We start from the raw sequence: 24,329 nt of genomic DNA on the forward strand, positions 1-24,329 counted from the left end.
TCTTTGCTGGTACTTTGCTTGTGTGGAGTGACCATTCAAAGTTACAATGGCACTGAAAAAAGTGACTTATGACCATTTTTCACACTTACGACTGTTGCAGCATCCCCACGGTCATGAGAGGCCAGGTGAGGAGATACGTGCCTCGATGTGAGTGATATTGAGTTGGCCACACCCAGCCAATAACATGACCACCAAGCCATGGCCACCCAGTCACATGACCACCATGCCATGCCCACCACCATAGCCACACCCACAGAACCGGTTGTTAAAAATTTGAATCCCACCCCTGCTTGAAACCGTGTCTCAGGAGATAACAGTGAACAGTGAAGCCTTTCCTCCTCCCATCTAGCTCCCCTCCCCTCCAGAGTTCATGGCAGACTGGTACCAAGCAATTGCACAGACCAGGCGTGAGTAGCAGTTCTGACATTCTGCCCCCGCCCCGGCCCCCGCTTTGAAAGAAAGTGCTAGACCTGGAGAATAGAGAAAGAGAGAGTGGTTATTAACGAGAGCTGTTCAATGGGGTTTGTCAGGGTAGTGGTCTTTACACAATAGCTTCGGGGTTCGCATGTGCTGGGAAGCCACCCATTCAGCCTCAGCAGAAGGGAAATGTTTCCAGCACCTAACGTTAACATTAAACAAAATGCCTTTCATTATAGCTATTGACTTGTGATTTGATTTAATTAATAAATAAAACCCCAAACATTTTAAAACCTTCATCACTGTTCATATATTAGCAAACCCCAAACATTTTAAAGCCTTCCTCGGTTTTCATATATTAGCAAAATTATTGATTTTATTGATTTCTTTATAAAATTTAAGGGCCATCCATCTTACCTCAGGGCCATTTTGTCCCATGGTAGTGACCTTCTCATTGCAAAGCCTTGACGCTAAGTAACAAAACTTTCCTGCAGAATAGATGATTTTAGGATTTTAAACAGCTTCATGTCAGGGAAACCAGGAAAATTATTTAATAATGGCTAGAAGAGTTATCCTCACAAATCAGACTAAAGGAGACAAAAGCCAAAAAGCCATGCTCCAGGATTCAATCATGCTTGATCTACATAGATGTTGTAATACTGGTCCGTCTGAACTCCCCCCCCCGGCTGAAATCTGCCTTTATAGGTAGCTGACAGAAGAGTAGGAAATCCAGGTTTGGAAAAGGTCCATCTATAATTGGAGGAAGTCACACAAAAAAAATATTTTGCAGGTGTGAGCCTCTGTATTTCCCTCATATTTTGTAATATGGTATAGCTCTGTATTTTATTGCTCTATATTGCCAATCTAATTAATTCCTTGGCCTTCTCCAAACCCCAATTTAACAAGAGCTCAGGGCCACACTTTCTGCAATCCCAGATAGATGTCTCTGTAGAAACCTTGTGTCCCGTCTGCCCTGCAGATCAAAGCAAAATGTACATGGAGAACATTGCCTAGAAATCAGAAAGAAGACAACCTCAAGTGGCCAATAGTTGCTGGAAAACCCCCAGACCCCTGATTGTGCTATCACTCACATTATCAGAGATGTGTACACACTTGGGAGAAGAAAGCTCACTCTAGTTTAAAGCAGGATCAGTGAAAGAAGAATGGAAAGAGTAGATTGGCAATGGGACAAAATTTGCTACAGCTTGAAATGCTGAGTCCTGAAATCCTATAATCCAAAATAAAAATTTAAACAATAAAGAACTCACAGGAGAGAAAAAATAATCCCCCTCAGGAAGAGGAAAATAAGGGGAATTCCTGCAGCCTTACTTCTCCCCCTGCAATGTTAGAGGCTAGCCACATTTTGGAAAACATCTTGCAAGTATTTAAACAAAAGTCAAGGTCTAATTCTTGTGCTAGTTATTTTTACTTCTGGTTTTTATTTCTTAAAATACTTTAAAATTGCCATCCAGCTTAGTAAATGGTATGGTAGTGTCAAAGCCAAGTTCTTATATCATGCCAAGCGCTGAGGCTGGGTGTTAATTTAGACTGTTGTATGAGCCAATTCTGACATTCAACCATAATTAAGTAAATTTGATGTAGCAGTTGACTAGACCAATGAGTGTAATACATGTCTCATATCAATTGATTTTAATTCATTTAACAAGAAAGGCAACATGGGTATGGCACATCTTATATGCCCTGGAAATATGTCTCTTTGAAACAATTAGGTAACCTTATAATTGTGCTAAACCTGGTTTATTTTAATCAGTGTGAAGTTATATGCCATAAACAAATATAAAATGCTGTTTCTGCACTTCATTAGTTGCTTCAAAGCTTAAAAAAATGAGTTGTATTTAGCCCAATGCATATACTCTGAGTGGATGTATCCAGTTCAGGATTAAAGTGTAAAAAAATATTCTAACTACATCTGAGATTTCTGTAAAAAAGCTATTAATAACAAAGCTATTTCATTGCATTGCATTTCATTTCTGTTTCACTTTCTACTCTAAATCTACTTATTGCATTATTCCCATTGCAAAGTGTTCCACACTCCCTGAAGCCACTAATCTCTTCAAATAACCACAGTTTCCCATCTGTTAGCTATTTCAGTTCTAGCCATTCTAAACTTAGAATGAATTTTCAGTTTATTCATGGCATCTTTAATGTAACATAACAAAAATTGCTGAAAAATTAGCAAGTCAATGTGTTCAAAATAACTCATATTTATTATTATTTATAGCTTTCCCAGATTTATCATATTTTTATTACATATAAAGCAATCATTTCTTTCTCACATGTATTACCTCCTATCTATAAATAATCTTGTGATTTTTTTTCTCTTGTCTTTCCAAATCTTATGTATGTAGTTTGGTGAAGACAGTTCAGCTCTATATTTGCCAATGTACAGTTACAATTCACTTAAGTGTAATTGGTTCTGTTGGATCTACAAGGAAAGTGAGGTTTGGATTTGCTTTATATTCTTTATTCAATGGTAGCAGGTACATCAAGCTATAGGTAGCTGGTACATCAAGCTATGGTTTATAGATCCCAACCACTAAGTTCATGCAACCCAAACCAACATTATGGTTACTGTAAGTTTGATACAATCAGCTAAAGGTTGAATATGACCAATCATTCTGGAATATGAATGAATGCATGAATGAATTCAATTTCATTCATTTGTTTATTCTATGTTTAGCTGCCTAATTCACCAACAGTGAACTGTTATTGGAAGCTCACAACAGTTAAAATAATAGTATCAATTTTTTTTTTTTACAAACCTACAAACTTGATGGTTAATATAAAACTGGTTTGAGCTAGTTTACAATTCTTCTTATCCTTCTTCCCAGTAAATTAATTAAAAATGCAGTTCTTAGAACCTTAACATCATAATCTCCTAAACACAAATCTGATGTCCTCAGACTTTTTGGATTCTAGTCCCATCTAGAATAGCTAGTATCACAGGACTAGTTTGAAATATCTGAAGTGTAATCAAAAGCAGCTGTAGGGAACACTACATCTGAAGAATGAGCATCACTCAATAATAATAATTGCTTAAATAATACTGAACTATTAATTAAAATGCCATGCCTAATACAAGATTTAAATTATCTCCAGTTTTATTAATATAAAGACAACCTAGTTCTAATGCTTTCCACCAATCACGAAATATCCGCATCACACAGCAGGTTAGATTTTAATAGCTCAGTCTTAAGATTCCCCCCAAAAAGAAACAGTTTTCTGCTTGTTTCTTCTTCACAGCAAGCTTCGAAAGAGTCCTTGGTGCAATTTAACAGCACGTCTGTACAGTTCTTTTAAAAAAACCAAAACCTCAATTTTCATGCTGTTTGACACTCCATATTTTATCTAAAATAGTGGTTTGATGCAGAAAAGTTTTCAACATAGGGATGTATATTTCCTTCCTTCTTCTTTGTTAAACTATCTTGCCTAACAAAGAGTTCCTTAGCACTTCAATTAATTATTTTTGAAAACCATCAGCTGATTTAATTATGAATTTGGAGTTTCTTAAAAGTTTCCAAACTTTGTGCTTCAGAAACATGAAATATAATCTAAATTGAGGAACTAGACAGCTACGATCCATGCACATACAATCCATAGAATGCCAAGCCCTCAATGGATTATCTTGTTCTTTAAAAAAATAAAAACAGTTTTTCTCAGCAAGTAATGAGTTTTGTCTCACCACCACCAAAAGCAATTCAGATTTTTCATAATCTTTACAATCACTGTATAGTGATAGGCAAGTATGATGATTGATATATAGAAAAATATGTTGGAAGTTCACAAAGGAAGGAAATTAAGGTCATAGATAGCATTCATCTGAGTTTCATTCAATTTAATGAAAAATTCATGTAACAGAGAAGAAACATCAGCAATATTGATAGCAGTAATGGGGAGAGGGGGAGATTCTATCCAAAAATGTAGCAATACATAGAGTCAGTTTCTGGAATGAAGTGAGAATGGTAATGAATTCTCTCTAGAAGGACTAACCTTTCAGGATATGAAGATTCATAATGTGAACACTGCAATATTCTGCAGTTACTACTAATCCAGAAAGCTTGAATGACACCAGCGAGAAGGGGGAAAAAAGCCATCCATTTTAGAGGCCTACTTTGAAATGGGTGTACGAATTTGAATTTGAAGAATGCTATATCTGACTGGCTCAAGGTTGACTCAGTCTTTCGTCCTTCCAAGGTAGGTAAAAGGAGGAGCCAGATTGTTGGGGACAATATGCTGACATTTGTAAATCGCTTAGAGGGGGCTGTAAGTGGTATATAAGTCTATGTGCTATTGCTATCTTTCAGGAGTTTTGTTCTGCTTTTGTTTTTCTTCTAAAGTCTTAGGATTTTCTGGAAATCTTCCCTCTAAATACTAACCAGAGCTAATCCATCTGAGCTTCCTTCCCTAGGCAAGGGCAACCAGCCACTTGCAGAGCCTACCATTTACATGTATGTTATGTGTTCCTCATTCCAGCTCTGGGTATTTGATTGGCTTGGCCACAGATTTTCAGTCTGTTTGATTTAGTATTTGTTTTCTTTCCATGGTCTGTTAGTCTTGGCCCCATGTGGATAAATGCCTCAGTGGTAGCATATAAGCAATGCGCTGCTTTCTATGAGCTAATGTAATTTGCAGTAACTTGTGTAATCATCTCCTGTGGTCCAAGAAGACCATTTGTTAGCTATACTCATCAAACTAAATTGAAGCTCATAGATCATACTCAATCCTCCAATTTTATCCTGATACTAGTTTCATCAGGTAGTTTGGGTTAAAAGTGCAAGTACAATAGCACAGAGAGCTTCCATATTTAATAGCAGTCTTGAATCTGGTCTCCATAGGCTGAAAGCTACTTCTCTTATTAATGCATGAGATAACTGTAGGTAAGATAACTCTCTCAGCCTAGATAATGTAGGAGTCAAGGATACTGTAGTTTCAAACGAACACATTTTACTAAAAGGCATAAGCTTCTTCTGTTCTGCCTGGTATTATGAACTTATTTTATTCCCAGTCTTTGCTCTGTATAAAGAAAAGATGAATTGAACCAGAGACGAAATCTGAATGGGTGCACATTTCTGATCCTTAGAATGATTTCGATATTACTGATAAAGGAGAATATTTGTTGAAATGTGGAGTTGAAATGAAGGGTCCTCGATGCACTCTGAGCTTGGTTGTTTTCTTGCAAATGTTTCATTACCCAAATTAGGTAACATCATCAGTGCCATCATCAGCACATATATTATCTAGTTTTGGCAATTTCAAGCTACATATATTGATATTACCTAATACCTTACCTTGCTATTTCATCATCGTATGAACTTGTTTTGCAATATAATCCTAATAACATCTGTTCAAATATATATCCATTTTGTTGATTTACATCATTGCAACTATGCTTACCACTGAAGCCTTATGGACATTCTCCCATACTTTCTCTGCCCTGATTCAAAGCTATTTAAAATGCTGATAATGTAACATTACAACTTGCAGACTTATAGGCAAAGTGCTGAGAACAGGAAATGCAGCCCATGATATGAAAAGTAAGTATCAGCAATTAAGGTCAAATTGAAATAGAAAAAATAAATAAAAGGAAGGGGTTGTTGTAGATAATTTGCTGTAGGTCTAATAAAAGAAACAGCTTATATATTCCACAACGTACTCTTCCCTGAAAGATAATGAATCAAATCGTTCTCTGAAGTGTTTCTCAATTGGTGGTTTCTTAAAACACTAAAATAGAATGTATAACTCTACCTTTACACAGATATTGGACAGGATTCCATAGCTGATGTGGCAAATATCATCCATCAATGGAAGAAATGGAACATTTGCCAAAGAAATAGGATTTTTTTATATTAATACAGAAATAAGGATTCCTCCTCAAATTTTTTTTTTTAGCCAGTACTCCAATCTGAACTTTTAGGAGAATATTTCAGACACTTTTAATGGAATGCCTGTGCCCTTCTCTCGAAATTAGCGGGTGCGCATTATATTTTTTTAAAGCATTTTGAATATATTGGTGACCAAGAATTCTGTTTACTATTTAGTTCTGTTACTCAAGAGAGTGTATACAGAAATGCAAAAACAAAAAGACGTTTTAAAAAACACATTAAGACCTTTTAAAAAAACAGCAGCAACAAATTGCCTGATGAAAGATATGCATAGCGATTATACTTCTAAAGGCTAATAGTGCATTTCACAGCTCTTTCTTCAGGCCGGATAAGTGAGCTTCCAACATCGGGAATATCTTCAGAAGCCCCTCTCCTCCAGATCTTAATGCTCACATACTTTGTAAGAGGAAAGCCCTGATAATCAGGTCCTTTCAGCTGCTTAAATGTTTAAAATTATCATCTTAATTTATGCTTGGATAGCAAATAGTGCCAAATGCAGCTCTGACAGTGCAGACATCCTATGATCCTTGCATCTTATAATAGTCAATAACCCTGATGCCAAATTTTGCACCAATTTCAGTTTCCAAATAACTTTTCACTGTGAGCTCCCATATAGATTGTGCTACAAGAGAACATAGAATAATAGGATTGGAAAGGACCTCTGAGGTCTTCTACTACTTGAGCAGGAGACCTTGTACCATTTCAGACAAATGGTTTTCCAGTCTCTGTTTGAAAGCCTCCAGTGATAGAGCACCCACAACTTCTGAAGGCAAACTATTCCATTGGCAGATTGCTCTCACCATTAGGAAATTTCTTCTGCATTCTAGGTTGCTTCTCTCTTTGGTTAGTTTCCAACCATTGTTTCTTGTCTTGCATTTTGGTGCCTTGAAAAATAGTTCGACCCTCTCATCTTTGTAGGATCCCTTCAAATGTTGGGATAGTGTTATCATGTCATCCCCTACTCCTCTTTTTCATTAAACTACAGTAGACATACCCCATTCCTGTAACTATTCTTCATATGTTTTAACCTCCAGCCTCCTAATTATTTTTGTTGTTCTTCTCTGCACTCTTTCCAGAGCCTCAGCATCTTTTTTATATTGTGATGACGAGAATCGGATGAAGAATTCCAAGTGTGGTCCTACTCAGGCTTTAGTAAGACCAGTAATAAAGACAGGATTTGACCAGGGCATGAATTGTTGTCACATCTGACAAGCTCCAAATAAATAGTGCATTAGTCATAATTGTATAAATATATTCCTTACTACATTGCTCAATGTGAATCTAGAAACAACTGGGGATCCATTATTATTCCTAAACTACAGGCTACCTTTAAAGAAGTGCAAGCTATAAGAGCAAGTGAACCTTAATCTTAATCTGGACTCTAGTTTCAGATCCTCTCCTTTTATCCAGAATGAATTTTAACTAATTCTCTTTTATACAGCCCGTTACTGAACTTACACAATGATTAATGGTACTGATTGCTTCCTTGAAGTTGGCTGCAAAAGTGGCAGAGCTGGTTTTTGTCAGCATACTGGTAGCAATCCAGCTAAAAGCTCTGAAAAATTCTTGCCTTCATATAGCTATTAAACAAGAGATACAAGATAGAATAAGGTGGGACAAAATAGGTTAATGGCCTCTATGCTTAATAGTAATCACAGAGCACATTTATGGGACTGATGGGAAGGATCAGAACCACTGTACTTCAACAAAACTCAACCCTGCAGATTATCCAGAAGGATACTGCCATTATCAAAAACTACTAACAGATCTGAAAGAATTAGTAGGATGGCACTCTTTCCATCAGCAACCAAGATGATTACATCAGTACCATATCCATTTGAAACTCTGTTTCAATGAGTTCAAATAATCACCACTATATTATAAAAAAGCAAGGCCATCATAAATTTTAACTCATTTACATGCTAATCATATGCTTCTGATCATATACTTCGCAGGCTTGGAGTCTTAGGTTGCATGCTTCTGCACTAACCTACAACTTATTTTAATCATTTAATAGGTCATTGAATAATCCATAATGATTAGGTCCTTAGCATATTTAATCATAAATTATGATCTACAAACTGTAGTAGCTGAATTCAAGCTCAAGCCAAATGTACTGCACTATGACCCCAGTTTGCAATGTTGTCACCAAAGAAAAATATTATTGTTATCTCTTAATAAGATAGATGATAGATATAATCATCGACCTATCTGTCTGCATACACAAACTCAAAATTAATTTACTGGAGGATACTTTTTTGAGACTGCAAAATCCTATGTATTTTAAGATCTTGTTAATCTATTATTTCCTGGATGTAGGTCCCATTGAAAGCAATGAAATATTTCTGATGACTGTGTTCTTATTTTAGGCCACAGTTCTGTGAAAGCTACTGAGCAAAAGCCTAAACAATATTTTTCATGCTTGCAGGAAATTCAGTAATTGTCATTTCAAAATATGCTATTATCTCTATGTTGCAGTCTCAGTATATCTGAATGGCACCAAGATGAAGAACAGTCTAGATATTGTGTGTGTGTGTGTGTGTGTAATATGATTGCACAATCTAATTCATGTTTACTCATTAAAAAATATTCCTGAATTACATGGGTGCTCCCCTGGGAAGTCAAACGTCTACACTTGTAAACTAAATAAGTATTATGTGACATTTAATTCAGTTTTTATAAGGGTAAAACATAATTCAAAGTCTAGCATTTTAATATAGAGAATAAAGTTTACTAATTACATCCTACATCACCACCTTCACCATACTTATTTAAATCTTAAAATGTATCCCCCTCCCTCAAGGTGGCAGAGGGACGAATACTTGTTTTTCTATTTATGAAAATATTTGAGGGTGGCTTTGATTCTATTGCACTGATGTTACTGTAAACCCCAGTCTAACTTCTGGAAACTCTCTAAAACAGAAGGCCTTATTGAATATCTTTAAAGTGATTAAATGGTGGTTTAATATAATCACCCTTAGAAGTTAATCCACAGAGCAATTCTCCACAGCAGAGTTGATTAACCCATTATTCTCATAAGCCTCATTCTCATTGCTGTCCTGAATGTATGTGGTTTTCTCAAGACATCAGCCATATAAAGAGCTTGCACTGCTGGTTGCTGCAGAAAGAGAAAAAATAGTATCGTGCAGATTTTTCTGAATTCCAAGCCTGACAATTGGTTAGACAGTTAGGGCTACTGGGGTTTTTAATTCATAACAGCTGGAAAACATCAGGCAGCTTTCTTTTTATATTACAAGTGCCTCTGAGGTAGGGATGAACAATTGTCAATTTAGTTTTAACCATATTTCTCACTTTATCATTCTGTTCAGTTCTGTTGCCACGCTGGTACTTGACACCTCAACCACTGACAAAAAAGACAAATGCTCAAATATTTGTGCATATTTTTATATACACTCTTCCTAATCTTCCAAGAGTTTGCCATGCATGCAATTATTGCTAGACATGTTTCCATTGCAGCATGTTTTTGGCAGGATCCAAGAATTTTACCTTGCTCTGAAATTATTAGTCAACTAAGCTAGACACCTGGACATTTTTCTGCTCAAATAACAAGGATTTGGAAGAAAACATTTCTTCCTAACTGCCTCTGAGAGTTCTCTCATGCAATATAAAGAAATACTGAAAGAAGAAAAGCAAAGGACCCTTTGCCCAGGCCACACCTCAACAGAATTACATTCTTTAGTACAGTTCTTCCTGGAGCAGCTGGAGCAGCCTCAGGATAAGAAATCTAGCAACCATTTAAATAACAGCCGCAATCATGAATAATATTCTAATATGTTAAAACATAACCTGGAGCTTTTTTTGTTAGGGTTACCATAGAATCATTGTTGTCAATGGGTGGTGGGAGGGAAGGGATCAAAAACAGTTTAGAGGAGGTCTTTATCACCTTTTCTCATTACACATTTCTAGGATCTTTCAGGATGACTTATGAGAGAAAGGCATCCTTTACATACCCAGATCCCAAAAGGTTTTGACTTTTAAAAGTGATGTCCACTATAATGAAGGGTTCATTATCTGTATTTTGCTCCATAAAGCTGAGATTGGGCCAACATTGTTCTTAAACTCCTACCCACTCTATCTCATGCATGTATCTTAAATGAATTTGAGTTTACCCAATCTTTGTAACGATACCTAGTCTTTTCTCCTCAGAATAGTGTTATATCCATTTTATCCTGTGACAGATGAAATAAATATTGGAGCCTACATCAGTTAACTTAGAAAACATGCTTTCTATTTAGCTTCAAGTCATTTGTAAAAAAAACGTTTATTCAACGTTTCAACAATTAAAAACAAATTTCCACATTTTGCAATGTTACTATAACAGTGCTTACATTTGTGAATATCCTCTATTACTGTATTATCCATCTCTATATTTAAATCTTCATTCTTCATCATTCTAAGCATTTTATACATATATACATTAATTTACACATGAGCCTTATTACTTTGTGATTTCTCATACATTATCATTTGACGCCTTTGCATCTTTTCCTTATCCATTCATACCAAATATCCCATATCTTACAGTATTCTCCTTCTTCCTTATTTTCGCCAATCTGTCCATCTCGGTGCATTCCTATATATTATTAAATATTGCGGTTTCTTGGGGAGGTCGTAGCCTGTTTCCAATTTTGGGCAAAGGAAATTCTAGCAGCAGTTATAATATGGAGCATTAAATATTGGTATTTTTTATTCAGTTTAGGCTCTAACATGCCCAACAGGAAGATTTCTGGTTTAAGTTGATTCTCTGTTCTGTTAACTCCTCTAACCAGGATTTAATTTTATGCCAGTATCTCTGTGCTTGAGGTCACGTCCATCACAATGTTCCCTGACTATGGTTACATTTCCAGCATTTGGCTATCATATTTGGGAACATTTAGCTATTCTCACTGGGGGGAGATGCCAACAGTAAAACATTTTATATAAATTCTCTTTGTAGTAGAGCGACAATGTTATCTTATAATTTACTGTGAAATACGTTCCCACCATTCCAAATCAATGTGTGGCCCAAGTTTTTAGCCCAGTTTATAATATTTTCTTTAACAGTTTCCTCTTCCATTTTGTAATCCAATAGGTAACTATGTATTTTACTAATTATTTTTTTCCAACCCCTTGTAATATTTTATCTAATTCTTGCTGTGTTGTACAGAAACTAAATTGATCCTTGTCTTTTTTATAACGTGTTTAACTTCAAGTCATTTTTGAATGGGTATTTTCAGTAATAATCTCTTTAGAAATTACCTTATTTTGCATAAAGGTAAATTTTCTTTGTATAATCTCTCTTTATTACAAAACCCAAGTGCAGCCCTCAATCTAGAAAATATTAAGTATCTTCTTTATCCATATTTAGGGGGTGTGCATAAGTGCACCATCGTGCCTCCCGTCCCTGTCCTATTGTCCCCATTTATTCGTACCTATTTTCTGTATTCTTACCCATGTTTATACTTATATCTATTATCTTGTAAGCGATTTGACAAATCAAATAAATATATTTGTGCATCTCATCAAGTTGAGCTGACATGTAGCATCATTAACATAATTTCATCAAATTAATTTTTTCTGCTGTACATTAACACCCCCCCCCCCCACCCCAATGAGAACAGTCTTCTGTAACAAGAAGCTGAAAAAAGGAAACTCTGTGATGTAGTTTCTGGCAGTGAAGCTTGCCCTTGATTGGCTAAAATAAATTGTTGCGGTTTCAAACATTTTAGCTGCTCAATCTGCCAGAATCCTTGCAGCCCCAATGCTGTGGATAGTGGAGCAGGGGACAATTGTCCCTTGCCCCACTTAGTGAATAAAATGACACTTTCTCTAAGAACGCCAGTAACTTTCGAACATGCAAAGATAGGGATTAGTATTAGCAGGTAATCTTGTTCTAGAAATGTTGATCTGGCAACGGAGCTACATAAAATGCAGTGATTTTTATTGTAACCACGTTCCCCCCACCTTTTTTTTTTCTGATTTAGGAATCAGAAAGGACCAAGACAGCAATTCCGAAATCCGTGTTAATGCAGGGTCTTCATTAGCCCACAAGGTCATAAGCAGCAGGCGGAATTCTAGATCAGGCCGGGAAGAAAAGAAAGGGGGAAAGAGATTTTTTTAAAAAAAGTCAGCAACCCTACGTAGTCCTGCTTTTATAAGGTGTGCTTTGGCAAAAACCTAATTCATAAGAATCCACCTTTTCTTATTTCCCAACCCATTTCAGACCAGGATGCTACGGTAGATGGGGGTGGAAAGGGCGGGGGGGGAAAGAGACCACAGCCTTAGATGCAATTGGTAAAGGGAAGGGCGACAATGGAAGAAGAGGGGAGGGGAAGGACAGCACCTGAACCGCGATAGCAGAGAACTGATGCGCTTAAGTCAAAAATGAGAGGTGCGCGGTACGATTTCGGGGCGCCCAATCGTTTTAAGACGCGCATTCTAAGCTCGGCCTCTCGTCTTGGGAGCCTTCGGGGCTAATTCGCTTTATTTTCGCTTCCGTGGCGGAACTAAAAGTCAAGGAAAAGCACTTGGTCCCTTTCGCCCGAATCAGAGCCAGGGCAAGCCCCGCGGCCGTTGCACACGTGCGCGATCCCATTTCCCCCAGGGGACGGGCCTGAGGAAAAGAGTGCCGCGCAAGGCGGGTGGCTCGGCTGGTGCATTGTTCCAACTTCAGGGTGGGGCTTCTCATTGCAGGCTCTGGGCTGACCCTGCCTGAGAGCAGCTGCAGCTGCAAGCCAAGAAAGAGAGACAGGGAATGTACACGTTGCACGTGTTAGTGTCAGGGAGGGATGCGTGCCATTGCCTTCTCTGACCCAGGGTGGGCTTCCTTCCGCAAAAGCGCCGCGCTCTCCAGAGGGGCGAGGAGGAGGGGGAAGAGCGGGTCCGGCGGCTAAGCAACGCGGCCTTCGCCGGGACTAACGGCCGCGGCGAAAGCAGCCCCCGCCGGCCGGCCGGCCGCCCCTTTTGTTTGCTGTGTAGCGAAGGCGGCGGCGGCGGCAGAGGAGGAGGAGGAAGAAGCCCGGCGAACGCTCCTCGCCGCGCGCTCCCTCGGTCGCGGCCGGGCTTTGGTCCCGCCTTTCCCGCTCCAGCAAAACGGCGCCGCGGGCCGGCCCCCTCGCTGGGCTGACAAGCGCAAAACGGCAGCGCTCGGCCCAGGTGAGTTGTGCTTTGCTCGGCCAGGCGCTTCCCGGGAAATGCAGCAAGCGGAGGGAGAAAGAGAGAGAGCAGAGCAGGCCCGGCCTTGCGGCCTGAGCAGGCTTTGTTTCCCGCCGCTTGGGTGGCTTCGCTGGGACTGGCTGCTGCTCCCTCCTGAGGCTGCGGAGGTAAAACCGTGCTGGGTGGGAGTCTCCTGGGAATGAGGGGGAGAGGCCGCCGCCGCATCTTTACCTAAATCAGAGTGTGTGTGTGAGTGAGTGTGAGTGAGAGAGAGAGAGAATTCATAAAATCCCTCCCCCCTTCAGCCATTCTTCCCCTTTCCTTCAACCTGGCATTTCTGCCACTGCATGTTTTTTTCTTTTTTTTTTCTTTTTTTGTGCCGGAGGCTCTTCAACGTGGCTTGCCCGCGTCTTTTTTTTTTTTTTGAGGGGAGGAAGGAGGGAGTTTCTGCCTTAAGCAAGAATTTCACTAAAGACCAGAGCAACAGGTATTTCCTTATTTGCCTATTGGATGGGTTTATAACAGCTTTATAACGTGGAGTAATGTACAGGCACACAGCCACTGGTAGGGAAGAGTCAGTGCTGCTGCTTTCTTCTGTTCCTTCTCCCTTTCCCTTTGTGTTGTTGACATTTTGCAACCCAGCTCCGAGCAAAGAAAATGAGTGGTTGAAGGCACAAATCTCTCTCTCTCTGTGGATATCTTTTTTAATTCCAAAGCAACCTCGTTTCCCTAGTTTTGACCACTTTATGTGTTATTTGCACAATAAGGTTTTCTAGACGTTAAGCATTTTTTTAAAATCCCTAAACAAAGGACTTATGATTCTGAGAAGGAAGAAAACTTGTTTTTTTCTCTCCTCTGAGCTATAAAAAGCCTGCTTCTTTGAGATGACTGTACACAGCTTCACATGAACACTTCGCCCTGACTTTTTAGTGTTACTGTAGTAAAATTGTCATCTTGCCATTTCAAATGTATGGTAGGTAAGGTATGGCCAAAGTGATGGTTCCAGTCTTGGGTTGGTCCATTGTTTGATACAGGGTTGGGAAATAGAAAGGAGGAGGAGTTACTTTAAAAAAAAAAGTCTGGAATCTTTCCTTAGGAAATAGCAAAAATCAGGTAATGTATTTTTTTCTGTGGCTTTACTGCAAAGCACTGTAATTGATTACAATTATTTGCACATAAAGAAATTGTGACTGTAGATACTCTTTTGTATGTATTGTTTGTAGATACTCTCTTGTGCCAGTATTACAATTGAACACTGATTTCTTTCTCCTTTTCCTGCCCTTTGATAAAAAGAACCAGAGATAGATAACAATTCCTAGAGATGTGTGCCATGTTCTTTCATCACCATGGTGATGTTTCTATTTTTTTGAGCTAAATGATTTTTTCCAGTTTATGTCCAGTTTATTGGGCAGAATCTTTTTTTATTGATCCACTGTCAGAGGAAGACGGATTATAATTTAAAACTGGGATGATTTCAGTGGCATCAAATTTTTATTGAATTGGAATTTTCTTTCCATTCTCCACACCCATGTTCCTGTACCAAATAATATCTGTGGATTCATTGGTCTTAAGTATATGTTTCAAACAGTGCAGGCAATCTTGAAAACTTATGAATTTCTTTCCCCTCTATGGCATTAGGCCTTAGTATCTGATTTGCACAATACTTGGTTGCAATCTGATGAAAATTTTCTGTAGATTGTGACCTGATGTGTAGAAGCATTTAGAAGTGCTTAATGGAGAAAATTGCTTAATAAAAAATATTTCTGTCAAAAAGAATAACATCAGTCTGTTACTCTGGTGAAAATCATTCCTCCTTTTTAATTTTGCAGACTGATATTTGAGGTTAAGGTTGTTGATTTTTTTTAAAACAAAATGAATAGAAAGGCCTTTCTCAAGTAATAAAAATCAAATATTATAGATCTGTGTTCCTTTATTGATTTATAGAAAGGGGAGGAGAATTCAGTAGTAGTTGCCCAAGTATAGAAATAGTAGGATTGGAATTTTATTACAGGACAGTTTAAAAAAATAGTACTTCTGGGTAAGTTATATAATTATTCAACAATTTGCATTCCTCCAATTTTTCTAGAATCTTAGTGGTATTTTTATTTTTTTTACGCTGATGCAATTTAGTTTAGTAGATTGCCTTGGCATACCTCTTGGAACTACAAGATTAAGGGTGGAATAAAGAATCAATTAAGTACATCGAATTTAGTTTGGAGCTCTTTTTTTAATCAATTAGTCTGCATTTTAGTGTACAATTTAGGCCTTGGGTATGGAATAGAATATTTAGAAAAAGTAGATCTATAATCTAGGTTGATGACACATTGCTAGTTGATTTATGCTTGACTTCTGACTTCTGTATTTGGCATTGTTCGCTTCTATGAAAATACTATAATGGGATAGTTAATTTTATATAAAATATTTATATGCATATTTTCTGTACCTAAAGAATAAGAGCCTGAATTGTGTTATGCTATGATATATACATTTTTATCAAGAAATCAATCTTGGGGTGGAGGGGGTCATGGGGATTTGGTGTATTTAAGAGACAAACTCTACCAATCTGTTTAATATCTGTAAAGGTCCTCAGCTTGAAATATGTTTGGAGTTGATACTTTATCAAAAAAAAGAAGTTTCCTGCATAATGAAGTCTTCCTGGCATAGTATAACATATTTCAAAAGCCACCACTGGTGGTAATGCTCCCCTTTCCTTCCTTTAGAAGCTTATAGTCTGAAAACAATTCAGTTACATACTGAGTCCCATAGGACTGGCTACTGTATATTGTTCCTGATTAAAACATCCACGTTCTATTTTGAGATTGTTCTATTTGCAACACTTAACAGATGCAGCCTTAGCAGTTAACCAGTTCAAGTGCTACTTCTGCGTAAAACTAGCTGGGTTATCTTCAAGATTGGGGTACAAGACCACATTAAAATCCATGTTCTGCATGTAGCATTGAAACACCACCAGGTGGACATTATTACTCTAAAGTCATTTTTATTGTGTCTGAACATGGCTTGAAGAAATGTTTGGATGTGGTAACAGAAACCTATAAGAGCTTTTCTTTAATTAAGAGCAAAAGTTCAAATCTAGGGCAGTTTAGGGCAGATTAGGACAATTATTTTTGCTCAAAATAAGTTACAGAAGTCTAACCTAGAGATGTGAAAAGAAACGAGAACCTTTAGAAAAAATAATGATGAAATCCAGTTAGATTGATATTTTAAAAAATTGCATCTATTTCCATTTTCCCATTTTTTTTCCTGAACCTTTCCTTTGAACATTTTCAGTAATGTTACAATTGTAGCCTAACCCGTTCTGAGTTTAAATCCTCTGCAAAATTTAATCCTGGTTTACTATTACAAAGCTCATCCATATTGCAAATGGCAACATCACAGCAACCATACAAAGTGTGAGAGGAATTTTTAAAAATATTTTGGCACTCATATACAGTAATATGTCTTGCATTGGAATGGAGGGGGAGATACATTGTATTCAGATCTGTCCATAAATTCTGTGAGCCTTGTGATTAGATTATCAGTGTTTTTCGGATTTCCAGTCAGAATCATGACCATATCAGAATAGGCCATACCCATACTAGTTTGGGGTAAGTCTGGTTATATCTAGGGCTTCAGATCCAATCTTGAAAGGTGTTGGCCAGTCTCTGAGAAGCCCTAGAAGTAATGACATATTACAGGGACTTGTTTTAAAGCTTAAATCTGTTATATGACCGCTGTGGATGGCAGTATTCCATATGAAAAAAAAATCTGGTTCTATTTTTTGTTTTAAATATTCTTTTAATTTCAAAAAGAAAGCCAATGTATGCCGCAGAAAAAGATTCTTCAAGTAAATCTTCTGAGTTTTATTTGGAGTTATGAGCCGTGGTGGCACAGTGGTTAGAATGCACTATTGCAGCCTAATTCTGCTGACTGTCAGCAGTTCGATTTCACCTGCTCAAGGTTGATTTAGCCTTCCATCCTTCTGAGGATGCAAAATGAAGATCCACATTGTTAGAGGCAATATGCTAACTCTTTAAACTAATTAGTAGGCTGTCACTATGCACCAGTATATAACTCTTAAGTGCTATTGCTGTTTACAAAGAAAAAAAATGCAGTAATAAGTTTCAGTTAAAGAGAGAACCATTTCTAGTTGGAGAAAATGGTGGGATTCAACTGTATTAGTTGACGCTGACCTAAATGAGTGGGTTTTTTAAAATTAAAATTGCCCATAATAGCAACCATTTGTTTTGAATCCCTTAGTATGTTTTCAGATTTCTTTTGGTACACTAGCCCCAAAAGGTGGGGAATCCTGCTTTAAATGCCCACTTTTAAGACCATTTTCCATTGTCTTATGATCTGGGGAAGTGATGGCTAACTTTTTTGGGCTCACGTGCCAAAAATAGCACATGTGCTTACATGCCAGCACCCAGAAGGCAATGCATGGGGGGCCCCATGTCTCCTGCACATGCGGATATGACCCCCATGCACGCCGCACATCTCTGTGCATGCACACTAGACCCCCCCATGCGTCTGCGTGCGCATCTCCGCCGCCCCCCATGCATGCATGCCAGATTACCCAACAATCAGCTGTTGGGCGGGTGGCACGCATGCATGCACAGCGGGTTCTTTCAGGTGACTTCACGCGTGCCATAGGTTTGCCATCACGGACTTAGGGTAAATGAGCAACATATTGAATGAATGCATTCTTAAAGGAAATTGTCAGATTTCTCTACTGTTTTTATTCCTCTTCTAATTCAAAGCTTTGTACCTCCAGCAGAATAAATTCAGCTTGTGATAATCTGGTTCTCTTTGATTTTCCACTCTTAAATGTAATAATGTACAGGTAATCTTTGATTTACAACCACAATGAAGCAAAGTCATTGTGGTTGTAAATTGAGGCACCATGTGACTGGATGTGATTTTACAACCATTTTTTAAATGATAATCATAAAGTGAGTCACTGCACTATAAGTGAATCACTTGGTCATTGAGCAAATGCAGCATATCCAGTGGGCTTTTTCTGCTGGAAAACAGCAAAACAAAAAACAAATTGTAGTTATGTGACTGTGGGTTATATACAACTGGTTGTAAATGCAAGCTGGTTGCCAAGTGCCTGTAATAGTCATGTGACTGTGGAGTGTGGTTGGGCAGGTGTAACTTTTGAGAATGGGTTGTAAGTAGTTTTTTTGAAGTCTGTACAGCTGTTAAGCAACCAGTCACAAATCAAGGGCTACTTGTACTAATGTATCAGTCATTGTGGAACATATTCCCATTTTTATTAATTTATTTTGAATTGTATGGTGTAAAAGAAGTAAATGTCTTTCTAAAGAATCTGTGATAAACTGCCATCAGAAAATTTCAAATTCTAATTTATATTCACAGGACTTGAGAAAAGTTGAGTCAGACCTCAAGCCTGTTTTGTTACCGGATTTCTGATGTCTTTGGAAATTGCCACAAACACAGTATGTAGGCTCATTCAGTTTCTAAATATTTGGCAGGCATAGATATATGATTTATTTTTGCCAGTTATCAAAATGCTTTATTTTTATATAGACAAGTCTGTTGATATAAGTGTTACTTATAGACCATATAATTAATAGCAAAAATGTAATATGTTTACAAAGGTCAGTTCCTCTATGTTCACTATAATTGAATCTGATATTGTGCTTTTATACCTAATAATGTAAACAATATAATTAATACAATAGCACTAGCATTGTATGTTGCATGCAGTGGGGCAAGTACAATGGAGGCAGGAGTGTGCTCACTTGGGGGCTTGCCGGAACAGAGCCATTGGCCCGATCTTTAGTCTTTTTAAAGACTTAGGGCTATGGTCTGCCTAAAATAAGATGGGAAGTTAGTTCCCGCGTGTAGATTTTAGAATGAATGAACGAATTCTTTATTGGCCAAGTGTGATTAGACACACAAGGAACTTGTCTTTGATTTGTCTCAGTGCACATAAAAAGAAAAGACACATTTGTCAAGAATCCTAAGGTACAACACTTAATATACTCATAGGGTACAAATAGGCAATCAAATCATACTAGGAAACAGTCAATATAAATTGTAAGGAATCATATCAATGATATTTTGTGTTATTTTGTATTATTTTCATCTTACTTAGAAAACTGATCAATGTGAAAAGCATTCTTGATACACGAAACTAGTAAAATCAAATGAATGAAACTCAGTTAAATGATTTAATAATAACAGGCTTTGAAAAATTAGACTGAAGGTTTTTAAAATCTTATGAAGATAGTATTGAGGGTTTTTTTTTTGGTTGAAGTCCTAGAGGCATAAAATAAATACTGGGTGTTGTCTTCTACTTTTAGGTGAGAAGATGAGCAGCTACTATTCAGAAAAACTGAAGTTTGAAACATTTTCTGACAAAACTAGAGAGAGAGAAATTGCATTGATTAAGATAAAAAGACATGAAGGTATGATGCAGTTAAACAGATGAATAATTGCTCAGAGTAATTGGGTGGGGAGAGAAGATACCTGAATTTGAAAATCTTTTGGATATGGGTAAATAGTGATACTATATAAAACTTACTACTGGCAGTGAAATCTTGACAAAGTGGTTTCTGGTCAAGTTATGGCTGCTTTGTTTGCTCAAAAACGATGTAATATTATTTCAGGGCTATTAAAATGTAGCTGCCACTACCCTGATAATTTTATATTTTTATATTGAGATTGTGTCATATTCTTTTCCTAGTATCATAGTATCTTGGATTGTCATATTGTGTCATTTACTGGGGATTAATGGGTTATGAACATTTAAAATTTAAATTGACAATTTTATTATATAAAGAAGGTTTTCTGTTTAAATAAATCAATGAAGTTTCTCTCGAACAAGGCTGTTCTTTTGTTTGCTTACTGTATCTCCTTTTCCTTCAGCTGTATTACTTAAATATGATTAAATATGATACGATCACTTAATATGAGCCAGCAGTGTGCAGCAGCAGTCAAAACAGCTACTACAATCCTTGTTTATATAAACAGAGCCATAGAATCAAAATCATGTGAAGTATTAGTACTGCTTCCAATACCTTAGTAAGACCATACCTGTTTTGATTACCACGTTACAAAAAAAAATGTTGAGACTTTGGAAAAAGTGCAGAGAAGAGCAACTAGGATGATTAAAGGCCTGGAGTCTAAAACATATGAAGAATGGTTGCAGGATTTGGGTTTGGCTAGTCTAGAGAAAAGAAGGATTAGGGGGTGACACGATAGCAGTATCACGGTATTTGAAGAGCTGCCACAAAGAAGAGGATGTCAACTTTATTTTCCAAAGCTCCAGAAAGCAAAACAAGAAACAATGGATGGAAACCAATCAAGGAGAAAAACAACCTGGAATTAAAGAGAAACTTTCTAACAGTGAGAACAGTTAATGGAATGCCTTGCCTTCAGAAGTTGTAGGTGCTTGAGCACTGGAAGTTTTTAAGAAGAGACTGGATAGCGACTTGTCTGAAATGGTCTCCTGCTTGAGCAGGGGTTGCATTGGAAGACCTTCGAGATCCCTTCCAGCTCTATTCTGATGGATTGATTGAATTTTTCTTCTCTGATCTCTCCCCATCTATCATTTCTCTTAGATTTGTAGTTTATACTATAGCTGCATTGGGTACCCAAAAAGTGGCAGCCTTGAAAGCAGGGCCTCTCCCCATCCTCTAGCCATTGGAAGACTGCAGCCAGCGCCCTGAGCCTGCTTCTCTTACTCCATTCCTGGCTGAACCAGAAACTCTGCCTCTTTCTCTTCTGAAGAGAAACCCAGATATTTATTTTTAAATCCTCTTAAAGGCTGATTCACACATAGGTGTAACTAACTTCATTTGTTTTATTTATTTATCTACAACATCTGTACGCCGCTAAATCTTCACCACAAGCTTACAAAATAAAACAAAAACATTCAAAATATAAAATATCAAAAAATAGTGTAAATGGTAATAATGATAATATCTCATCACAGAAAGTAGTAATCACCACAATCATTCTGCAAAGGTTCCTGGAACATCCTGGTCTTTAAAAGCTTATCTGATGCCATCGGTGAGGGAGCCAGGATAACCTCTACTGGGAGTCTGTCCCATAATGTAAGTGCCATGATGGAAAACCATTGGATATCAAGCTATGTAGGACTTCATTCCTCAAAACTAATACTTTGAATTGCACCCAGAAGCCTACTGGCAACAATACAAAGCTTGCAAGATCGTTTTTTTCAAGTGGTCTTCAAAGGGAGCAGTCAGAATGATGATGAAAGTATGGGTTACTGTGTCAAGATCCTCTTACTCCAGAAAGGAACACCACTTGTGTCCTAGAAAAGCTAGGCAAAGCCCGTTCTGGTCTCTACCTGTCAGTCTAGCTGGATTCTTTTTCTCCCCTCAGAAGACAACACAAACTATTAGAAAACTGCAATGAATAAACAGTATTTCCCTTTTGCTTGGGTTCAGTTTTAGCCTGGTTAATCAGACATCAGCAACCATGGGACCAGAACAGGCACAGAGCTTGAAATAACTGAAATTGCTATAAAACCTGTGGGATTTATCAACTTGACAGCCAGATTAAGCAGTGTGAAGAGTGATCAAATTGGGCTGTAGGATGACTGGTACACCACAAGAATACTCAGCTCATCTTGACAGCCTGATTCAACATGCAGGCACTTATACATTGTCACAAAAGCAGTACCCTAGTTGTACAGGTAATCCTTACATAACGACTGATCTATTTAGCAGACATTCAAAGTTACAGCAGTATTGAAAAAGTAACTTTTACAGCTGGTTCTTACATTTTTAACCATCACAGCATACCTACAATCACATGATTGGAATTTGTGCGCCTTACAATCAAACAGGTACTTACAACTTTTATAGCATCTCACAACCACATGGTCACCCTTTGCCTACTTCACAACCAGATTCTAGAAAGCAAAATAAGTGGAGAAGCTGGCAGTAAAAAAAAAATCACAGTTGTGTGATGACTTGCTTTATGACTGGGTAATCTGATTCACAATGGCAGAAGAAGTGAGGTCATATGTCCATTCCAAGCATGTGATATCTTGCTTAATAACTGCATTGCTTAATGATAAAACAGCTGGTCCAAATTGTGATTGAACAAGGGTTACCTATATGCAATCTATCTCATGATTGTTCTTCCACCCACTTAAATTATAGTATTAACTAATAATTTCATAAATAATATAAAACCCAGATTTTTTGAGCATGAAGAGCTATTGTGCTCTTCTCACTTACTCCAGAATTTTCTTTTGTATTAAGTGTTTATATGAATAAGTACAAAGAAATAGGGGTTATAACAAGAAGGTCTGAGGGAAGATGTGGGTGAAAATAATACATCTGGCTGGAAGCCAGAAAGATAGGTTGTAACATCAACCTTTTTAATGCTATATCTTTGTCCTTAAAATTGTACAACTGAGTTATAATCAATCCTTTTAAGTAGATTGATACACATAATAGCTTTCATGAAAGGATTACCACACCAAAATTACGCTTGTTGGAATTCATATGTGCATACTCAACTGTGTCACAACAGACTTCCTGCTGAAATGCCCTTTCCTAAATTATCATTTTATATGACTTTGGTGGCATTTCCTTCACATTTCCTTTTCTTTTGCCCTGTCCTTTTATGATGGATATATTTACCTTGGTGTAGGCCTGCAAATTAAACTGTTCAGAATAAAGCTAAATCAATATGCATTTCAAGATTTTTTTTGTCAGAACTTTATCTTGAAATGGTGCACTCTGATGGAAGTAATGTTTGGGTTTTTATATTTCTGGAGTAAAAAGAGCATGAGGAAATAGTCTTTGAGAATTCTTCTTTATTTCTTTGTCTATGTTTGGCACAAATATCTGTGCTTTTAAAAAGCATAGGGCTTAAAATTATCATTATGTAAATCACATTTTAGGAAACTAGTGATTCTTTTATTGATACACTTCATTAAGAATGCCAGATGAGAAACATGTAAATGATAAATGTATAAATTCATTTTCATAAATGCATATATTTTAAAATCAGCAAATGAAGTGGATGCAGTACAACTACATCCAGTCTTTAAATATTTTTTAAAATAATGAACTTCTCCATACACGCTCACACACATATACCTATACACACACTTCTCCCCCACATACACACTCATCTCAACCTACAAAAGGAGAGCCACATATAATTGTTGTTTTTGCAATACTCATTTCCACCTAAGTAATTATTTTAAATCTAATGGAAAAAGTTTAAAAAATAGTTCCGGGGTGTAACATCTGATGTTTATAAGTATAATGTATTTATATGATATAGTTCTGCAATTTTGCTAATTAAGTCATACAATAATGATAACTTGCCAGGTTTCACATGGAAAAAGAGCATGGCCTGTTTTCTTAGGAACAGAAAAAAGCCTAATTCATTTTAGGCATACTTTCTCTACTTTTTATATATCTCTTAATGCTTTCTTTCAAGGAAAAACAGGGGTAATGCTCTATTTGAATTAAGATTCTAGTGTTCAGGTATCTTAAAATAAAAAATAAAACTACATTTTATATTTTTTTAAAAGGTGGAAAGTTGCAGACTGCAGTGATCTATTTATGATGTACCTTTAAAACAACCACATAAAAAAGTCACTCAACATTTTTTAATTCAAAATTTGGGAAGATTTTATTGTATTAATGGTGAAGTTGTAACATGAATTTTGATTAGAAAAGTGTGTGTGTATAAAAACAAGTTCTGGTTTTTGTACAAATAATAAATAAACTGCAGTTGGAAGCAGTAGGTGGATTTGTAAAATTAAAATGGCCTGAGGATTCTCAGTTTTTGAATATAAAAATGTATTTCTGAAAAGCTTCTGGCAATCAAAAT

At 37.1% G+C, this 24,329-nt stretch overlaps 1 protein-coding gene across 9 annotated transcripts in view; it reads left to right on the forward strand.

Annotated features, from left to right (window-relative positions):
* Positions 1-24,329, forward strand: part of SESTD1 (SEC14 and spectrin domain containing 1) — an 81,154-nt gene that overhangs the window by 13,142 nt on the left and 43,683 nt on the right. For 2 of the 9 annotated variants that reach the window (XM_026696973.2, XM_087919893.1), the window contains exons 1-3: positions 13,044-13,475; positions 18,855-18,934; positions 19,805-19,909. The gene's annotated coding sequence lies outside the window, so the exon portion shown is untranslated. Of the gene's footprint in view, positions 1-13,043; positions 13,963-14,031; positions 14,589-18,854; positions 18,935-19,804; positions 19,910-24,329 lie in introns of those variants that run through there. The other 7 variants (XM_087919891.1, XM_087919896.1, XM_087919890.1 and 4 more) reach the window with 6 other exon arrangements.

The sequence above is a fragment of the Pseudonaja textilis genome, chromosome 1 (assembly GCF_049901715.1).
Source record: "Pseudonaja textilis isolate UNSWEBS1 chromosome 1, rPseTex1.2, whole genome shotgun sequence".
In the NCBI taxonomy this organism is placed as follows: domain Eukaryota; kingdom Metazoa; phylum Chordata; class Lepidosauria; order Squamata; family Elapidae; genus Pseudonaja; species Pseudonaja textilis.